Genomic DNA, 8,924 nt, shown 5'->3' with positions numbered 1-8,924 from the left:
ACCACTCAGCGCTTCTGAATATGAAAATTACAAGGCTTGACTGACAACATCAGTCTTTTCCTAACCCATTCCATTATCAGCAGTCATTTTCAATTTCACATCAATATCATCTGTTGAATAATCACCATAAACCTAGAGAGGAACAACAAATCAATGAGTGAACACATGTTAAAATGTGTATTGTTCTAATCATGCTCACTAATGTTAATACTTAGATAGCCACAATTAATCAATTCAAAATGTAATATGAGATCATCAACAAGGAAATATTGAATCAAGCAACTCACAATATTGAGAAGCAGAATGTTGGAGAGGAGAAGAGAAGATAAAATTCTGATGAAAATTGGGGAAAAAGAAGGAGAAGGGGGAGACTTTGGCTTTCGCCGGGCCTGTGCATGCAGGTCCGCGTGGCTTTGCATGCATGCAGAGCCACGCGGACCAAGTGCCAAACACTTTTCTTTCGGTCAAGGCTTCGTCAGAGATTCCTGATGAAGCCTTGATGCTTGTGCGTGTTCGGCATTGTGGATGCCGAACACGCCACGCGTACAGCCACGGGAGCAGTTTGAACTGCTCCCATGGTAATGAACAACTTGTTTGGCATCATGGGCGTTGAACAAGCTTAATCACGGGAGGTTCGATACCTATGGTGTCGAACTTCCTTTTGCTCGACACTATGGGTGTCGAACTAGCGTGTTCAGCAGTGGCTGACACACGATCCGAAAATATTTTTGGATCCTGCATGATTTCAAAATTATTTTTTGAATTATGCATGAATTGAAAAATTGCTCTGGAAAAGTATTTGGACAACCAAGGAATTGTTACAGAAGGGTTGTAGATGACATATTAGCAGTGGTGATGAGACTTTTGTTTACCATCATCCATGGCTGCCTGACGAAGAAAATCCTTTTGTACAAGCAATTCGAGTAGAGGGGAATATGTTATTGAGGGTGGCAGCATTTGTATGGGGAAGGAAGAAGATGGGATGAAGAGAAGTTAGAAGAATTTTTACAACCACAAGATATTGAACTTGCCAAAAGTATTCCAGTGTCGTATTGTGTTCATCGAGATACATGGAGATGGGTGCACGAAACACTTGGAAGATATATAGTTAGAAGTGGTTATAGAGTATCAATGGAACAAGTTCAGACACCAAGGTTAGACAATTTTGATTTTTGGTCAGTTGTATGGAAAGCACATGTGCCATTAAAAGTAAAGCATCACTTATGGCGTGCTTTCACAAATACTCCTCCTTGTAATGAGATACTGCAGTCTAGGCATGTTGAGGTGATGATTGCGTGCCCGGTTTGTGAACATAATGCAGAAACAGTTTCCCATGCGCCGTTGTATTGTCCGGCAACAAAGGAAATATGGTTACATTCAGATGTGGATTGGCAGAATTAGAGAGATGTAACTTATTGTATTGGCTGGTTGAAATAGAAAGGGAAGAAGGACTGTGTTCATGGTTCCATGGTTTTATGGGCAATTTGGTGGTCAAGGAATCATATAGTATGGAACAAGATTAGAAAATCGGTAGGGCCAGTTATGCATTTGTCTCAGCAAATTTTGGCAGAATGGAAGGCGACGCTGGTGTAGGAAGGTAATGATAAAGCTGGTTCAGTTGCTATAATTTCATGGAAGCCATCAAATTGAAGTTAAATGCAACTTTGATGTTTCCTTGTAAAATGGGAGGTTTGGTTTTGATAGGATTTTGCGAGATAGTAATAGCATGTTCATGGCAGGCTTTTCATCTTCTACGCCAGCTATAAAGGACCCGAAATTGGGTGAAGTTTTGTGTTTTAGGAAGACGCTGAGCTTATTGAAATCATTAATATATATGTAGATCACAGTGAAGACTGATTGTTTGCTCATAGTTTAGTCTATTGAAAGTAAACATCAGTATTTCTCAATTTTTGGGTCTATTGTTCATGATTGTCAGATTATGATAGCTGAATTTTTATCCATTAATTTTATTTTTGTTAAGAGATTAGCGATGAGGTTACTCATTGTATTGCAAGGACGTTTGTTTCTGTACCTGATTTCCAATGGAGGTATGTCTTCCTTCTTTTTTTGTATGAAGCTTTCAGTTATGATGCTAATAATATGGGTGCATGAGAGCCTAAACTTCAGTTTTTTAAAAAAAAATATACAGTGTCAATTTTCTTGTTTTTAAATGGGTGGCAATTTATCTTTGTAGTCATCAAATGGTTCATTTTCATACTTAATTTTTTTTTTTTTTATGACATGTATAAAAGCTCATATATGACATGAGTCCAAAACAAAAATGGAACCATGGTAAGGGCTCTGTAACGACCCAGAAATCGGACCGTTACTGGCACTAGGATTCAGATCGACTTAAGGTCGCCGGAACCCGTAGCAACCTACTATGCATCCTGTATACCTGATAGAATCCCATACATAATCAAACATTATAACAAAAATGTAATACCCGGCTAGAGTCCGGCATCGGAATTCCTGTAGTCCGGTGGAATCTCGGGCGTCGGAAATGTAACGCCCCGGAAACCGGTACCCCTCAGTAACGGCCCGAGTTGTTATGGCACTAGGATCCAGATCGGCTTAAGGCCGCCTAGACCCGTAGTAAGCCTATCCTGAACTCTGTGTACCTGATAAAATATCCTGTACATGATCAAACAATACTCAAAAATCCTGTAAAGCTACCAGGCTTAACTACTGCTATTCAGATATGCAAATCTGAAATGGCCCTCAGGGCCTATACCAGCGACTACTGACTGCTGTGGATCAAGGGAATAAAACCCTTTCTTCCCAATATAACACACTGGTATCTCATCAAAGCCATTCATTAAACCTGGTTTCATCCATTTCTCATCAAGAAACGTAAAACAGGATCCATGTACAAAGGGATAGATCATACACCAAACTTAGACAAAACATATACTAGGGTTAAGCACAATACTATCCACAATCTGACAATACATCTCTATACATTATGTTACAAACTAATATTTAATGCCATCATGTCCACTGTTCTATTACATATATACAGGCATATCCTTCCTCGTTACTCTTGCTGACTTTGACTTTCCTTAGCTACCTCGAAACCTGCAAAACTGGGATTAAGGGAGTGGGATGAGCTACTACAGCCCAGTGAGGAGGAATAATAAAACAGTTCATTATTTACATGCTATAGTGAAATGCACCACATCACAAACAAATCATCAAACGGATGAACTTGTCACCAATAGCCCTCTATAGTATGGGTGTGGTGCTATACCTACTATGTTTAGGGAGGCAGAGCCATCACCTAATATCTCTATGGTATAACATCACAATGTATCCAAAAGTGCCAGGGAGGCGGAGCCATCACCCAGTCTTCTCTTAACTATGGTCTGTCTGTCTCATAGTACCAGGAGCGACCTGGACTATCCAGGAGCGACCTGGAATGGCTATCTGAGCCATATCTCATCTCATAATATCTGCTCTCATGTCAAGGGCTAAGGATCATCCAACATTCATCCACACCAATAAAAACTTATGCAATGCATCATATTCGTGAATTCTAATGCAACACAACCTAAAACATAACATGACATTTTATGATGCATGGATCATGCTAGAGTCGTGTCATTTCTCAATTTAAAACATTAAGTTAGTTCCACTCACCTCTAGCCAATGTTTGGCTAACTCTGGGCCAACTCTATCTCTGAAGCAGCTACTACTGCTGAACACCTCGGTCCCTCGGTTCCAATCCTACAATGGAGGATTCAAATGAGGTACCAAACATACTCGATACAATTGATACACAACTCCCCAAAACCCCTCTAGAATACCTCAAAACAATCATAGAAAACATACAAAGAAAGGCTGGACAGAACACATTCGGCAGCAGGTTCGGAGGCCGAATGTCCTGAACAGAGCCGAAACTCAAGCACCTTCGGCGGCCGAATCTCCTCTTTCGGCGGCCGAAGCCTTTCGGGTGCTACCTTCGGAGGCCGAATCCCCTAATAGAGCCGAAACTCCAAAACACTCAGGGGCAAGCTGTGGCAGCCTAAGCTACCATGCAAGTGGTTCAGCGGCCGAATCCTCCCTTCGGCGGCCGAACCTGAGTTCATCAGGAACTCAGCTTCGTGCACAACCTCCTGCCTTCATCCTCTCCTCCTCTCTAACATGCATACTCAACTCCTCAACTCACATATACTCTGGTATATGTACAAAGGGGTCTAAAACTACCTATTAACCCCAACAAAACAACAAGCATAACACATAATCAAACTTCTCCATAAACTCATCAAAACTAACCTAAGCATGCAACTCTATATAAACTCCCATAACCTCTTTAAAAAGCTATTAATAACCATTAAAACAAACTTAAAGACTTCCCTTACCTCCTGAAACTAGAAGAGGAACAACCTGAACACAGCAAATCCCCTTCTCAAGCTTCAACCACCAAAACCTCTCTTTTCTCTCTTTTCTCTCAAAACGTTCAAACTTACTGAAAACACAACCAAACCCTCTGCCTAAGCTGATAAAAGCTTGCAGATGAGTCAAGGGAGACGTGGCCTAACCTCTGGTCATGATCTGGAGGCAAACACCTGGCCAAATCACGGACTGAGGAGCATGCACAACTAGCCGACTTCCTCAGCTTCGGCTGCCGAAACTGCATGCAAAACCATGCAACTTTCGGGGGCCGAACTTAACCTTCGGGGGCCGAACATTGGGCACTTTCGGTGGCCGAACTTTAACATTCGGGGGCCGAACCTGGCAAATGTCTCCTTTGCCCTTTCTCTTCAAAACTCAATCCGGTTTGATTCAAAACCTTTAAAACACTTACAAATCTTTTAGAAAACCTTCACTCTACCCTTCTAGAAACCTCTGACATCCTCGAATTCTACCGAACGGTAAGAATTCTGATGCCTGATCTAGCCGGGTATTACAATCTTCCCCCCTTATAAAACATTCGTCCTCGAATGTTAAAACAAACAAGTAGGCACATAAAGCCTAATGCTTCTCTCTAAAGAGAGAATATCTGAAACTCGATTTCCTTATCTGAGTTCATACTCTATAATCAACATCTTAATCTTTTCTGAACTCCACAGCTTCCGCTGCACTACTCTGATTCTTACTCTTCTCTTTCTCTTTTCATCTTAACTAAACTCATCTCATTAATTCTTATTACATACCAATCTGTAAACACACTGGAATCACAACCAGTTTCTATGATATCAAGCTATACCCAATCTCTGATCATATTGAGATCATAGTCAGCTTCTACTGATTGTTCCAATAGGTCACCAATCTTTTCTACCAATCTGATATCCACTTGTACTCTTAATCTTGCCTGCCTTTCTTCTTCTTTATTAAACTAACTTAGTCTCTAACTCTCAACAGGTTACTATCTAAACTCTTTGATCATATCAATCTGTAATTCCAATCATCTTTGATTAGTACAGATCCAGCTCTTCTAGCTGTTCTACTAGATCAACATTCCTAACTAGGAATACCAATCTGTAAGGCCTTTCATATCAACCTATAATACTTAATCTGTAACAATCAATTCCTAAGGAATTATCCTTCGTTTCCCACAATAATACTGGAAACATTCCAGAGTGAGGTACTAAGTCGGATAAAAACCTTTAGCTATTAAGCTTCTACACTACAGTAACTATTTTCTCAACTCTGCAGGTACCATCCTGTAGGGTAGAAGGAAAGAAATGGTTCCGCGTCCAGATACCAATCCTGTTCCAAACTCTAACTCCTTAACAGATGGATAACCTGACAACTCGTCTGGGAGACATCTAGAACTCACTAACAACGGGTATTGAGGCTATTTCCCTTATCTGACTGCTAATCTCGCTCACTAGAGCTAGAACCCTCTGACAACCTTTCCTGTATAAAGATGAGCCTGTAGGACTGATATCAACTTCTAGGCATCTATACTATACTCGATCCCCTATACTCTGTCCTTTCCAAGGACTTACTCTGATCCATCCTAGCCTCTAAACTCTCCTACCTTATCTCTGTGGACACAGGTAGTACTATGAGTAGCTAGCCAATCCGCCCTAGGTTGACATCATCAGTCACCCCTAGAACCCTAAGGTCAGCTGGATTGCATCGCCTACTCTGTATACACTCTGAACTGTACTATCTGACTCTGCATTAGATGGATCATACTCAGGTCCATTGACCCTGAGAAAAACACTCTAAACCCAGAAGTCATCAAATCCACTCTATCAACGGCCCACCAACAACAAGGAAAGCGAAACACTGGGGTTCAAACAACAGCATACACATTCGAACACTGCCAAGTGATCGTTTATGTCGTCACCGTGTACGATGTGTTAGCCTCCTACTAAGTCAAGATGAAGATCCAAACTAAGGCTAATGGACCTTCCCTCGGGAACCTACTGAAGAAAAGGCTCACCCTTTTTCCTCTGCCTCAACCACCACTGAAAACCCAGACTAGAATTAACCTCTTTCTAAACTCCTCTTTACTTCTTCTTTTCCTTTTTACTCTGCTCTATCTTATTCTTCTGCTTTATCTTGCTTATTATTATTTTTTTTCTAAACCTTCATCTCTTACTTTCACTTTGAACATCCAACCTTGTCAAACTCTCTTCCTCTATTCTTTGTCTTACTTATATATATTTTTTTTTCACACTCTGTTCTGTTCTAGTTCACTTACTTTTCTATTTTCTCTCACTTTCTTTCTTATTCTTGCTCTTTTCTTACTTCCTCTTAATCATACTCTTCTTGAGAAATCAATTCTCACTATACTTGGCTATGCTATGAAAACCTGAGACTATAACATCTCATAGCAACTTTCTCTCTAGCTCTCTTCCTTAATGCTCCAACCTCTTTCTCTGAATCTAGATCTCTTAACTTCCATTTTGAATATCTAACTTTGTCACATCTTACTCCTATTGTATCAACTTTCTTGAACTCTTCTCTAGCTTATTAACCTCTAGCTACTAACTCTTCTCTGAACCTCTATCTGAACATCCAACTCTGTTATACTCTGCTATGCTCACATTAACTGATATTCTCTAAAGCTCATAAAAACCTAAACATCAAAACTCTCAAAAGTGAACATACCTGTCACCACTGGGTCTGATGTGGCTGCCTCCTGCTGAGCAACTCTACCTGAAAATGTCCGCTGGGACTGAGTCATCCAAGGCGCTGTAGGACACTCACGTGCTATGTGCCCTTCCTGTCCGCACCTATAGCAAACTGTTGTCCCATGCCGACAAACTCCCTTGTGTGGTCTTTCACACCTCATGCATCTAGAACTATCCCCACTAGAACTCAAATCATCGCTAACACTCAAACCAGACTTTAACTTATTCCAGAACTCCCTCTTCTTTGACCCTTTAAGGCCTCTAACTTTCTTTTTACTCCTTACAGCAACTTCACCTCGGGGAAAGGAATCAATATTCCCTGTACATTCATCTACCCTTATGTTTTCTGTCTGCCTTAACTGCTCACATTCACTTTCCTTACACTCCCTTGGGTGATCTAGAAAAGTCCCTCCTATAAACTCATTGACAAACTGCTCCCAGGTTAATCTTTCTATCTTTGGGTCCACATACTGTTCAAACCATTCTGTTGCCTTCTTACATTTCAATGTGGCCCCTGCCATTTGAATGGCTCTACTCTCACTGGCTCCCAACTCATCAGTTAGCATCTTGACCATTCTAAGATACTTCAAAGGGTCATCACCTGTTTCAAACTTAGGGCCATCTAACCTCAAATAATCTATCATTTTTACCTCACTTCCTCCAGGTGAACTAGGCTTAGGTGTTTGGACAACTGGGATTACTGGTTCTACTGGTGGTGGAGGAGGTGCAACATTCCCTGAGGTAGGGTTTGCTAAACGTGGATAACCAAAGAAGGGTGGAAACATGGTATACTGTGCATGTGGCGGTGGATATGGCGGATAAAAGGAAGGATAGGGCATAAAGGTGGGATATGGGTGATAACTAGGAAACTCTGATGTACCTCTCATCGGGTACTCTGCCCCCCACTGGTAGGGTGGATACTGAGGTGGAACAAATCTCGAGGCCTGAGTGCCTCCTTGGGACTCACCCAAATCTCCTCCTGACCTGCTCATGCCAAAGCTACCATCTCTGCTCTGCACATCCTTCTCTAGGACTCTCCTAAACCCTGACATACCACTCTGCACAACTCCCCTTCTACTCTCATCACTAGACCTTCTAGGGTCCCTTGATGCACCTTCTCTGCTTAAACTAGTTGATGTTGCCTTTTGCAGAACAGGGAGATGAGCATCCAGGTCCTCATTTTCTGACGGAGCTCCAGTCAATCTAGCAGATCGACGAGTTCCTCTCATCCTGCTTCTGTAAAGCACAACATCACACAAAACATCAAATGACCCATGTGAAACACATGAATCCATAACACATATATAGCATATCAATAATGCACATGCATCTCATCATGGCATTCCACATCAGCATGCAAGACAAGACTCCTCATCTTATCCTAATGGACATGATTTTTCCTATTGTGCTTACCTTCCTATAACCTCTAAACCAACCTCCTTCCGATGTGGTTTCTCTCTAATCTTTGAGCAACTTTGCTCTCCACACCGTACTTATGAGGCCCTATGCTCTGATACCAATCTGTAACGCCCCGGAAACTGGTACCCCTCAGTAACGGCCCGAGTTGTTATGGCACTAGGATCCAGATCGGCTTAAGGCCGCCTAGACCCGTAGTAAGCCTATCCTGAACTCTGTGTACCTGATAAAATATCCTGTACATGATCAAACAATACTAAAAAATCCTGTAAAGCTACCAGGCTTAACTACTGCTATTCAGATATGCAAATCTGAAATGGCCCTCAGGGCCTATACCAGCGACTACTGACTGCTGTGGATCAAGGGAATAAAACCCTTTCTTCCCAATATAACACACTGGTATCTCATCAAAGCCAT

The sequence above is a fragment of the Manihot esculenta genome, chromosome 5, assembly GCF_001659605.2.
Source record: "Manihot esculenta cultivar AM560-2 chromosome 5, M.esculenta_v8, whole genome shotgun sequence".
NCBI lineage: Eukaryota > Viridiplantae > Streptophyta > Magnoliopsida > Malpighiales > Euphorbiaceae > Manihot > Manihot esculenta.
The sequence above is the reverse complement of the archived record's forward strand: the minus strand, read 5'-3'. Positions refer to the sequence as shown.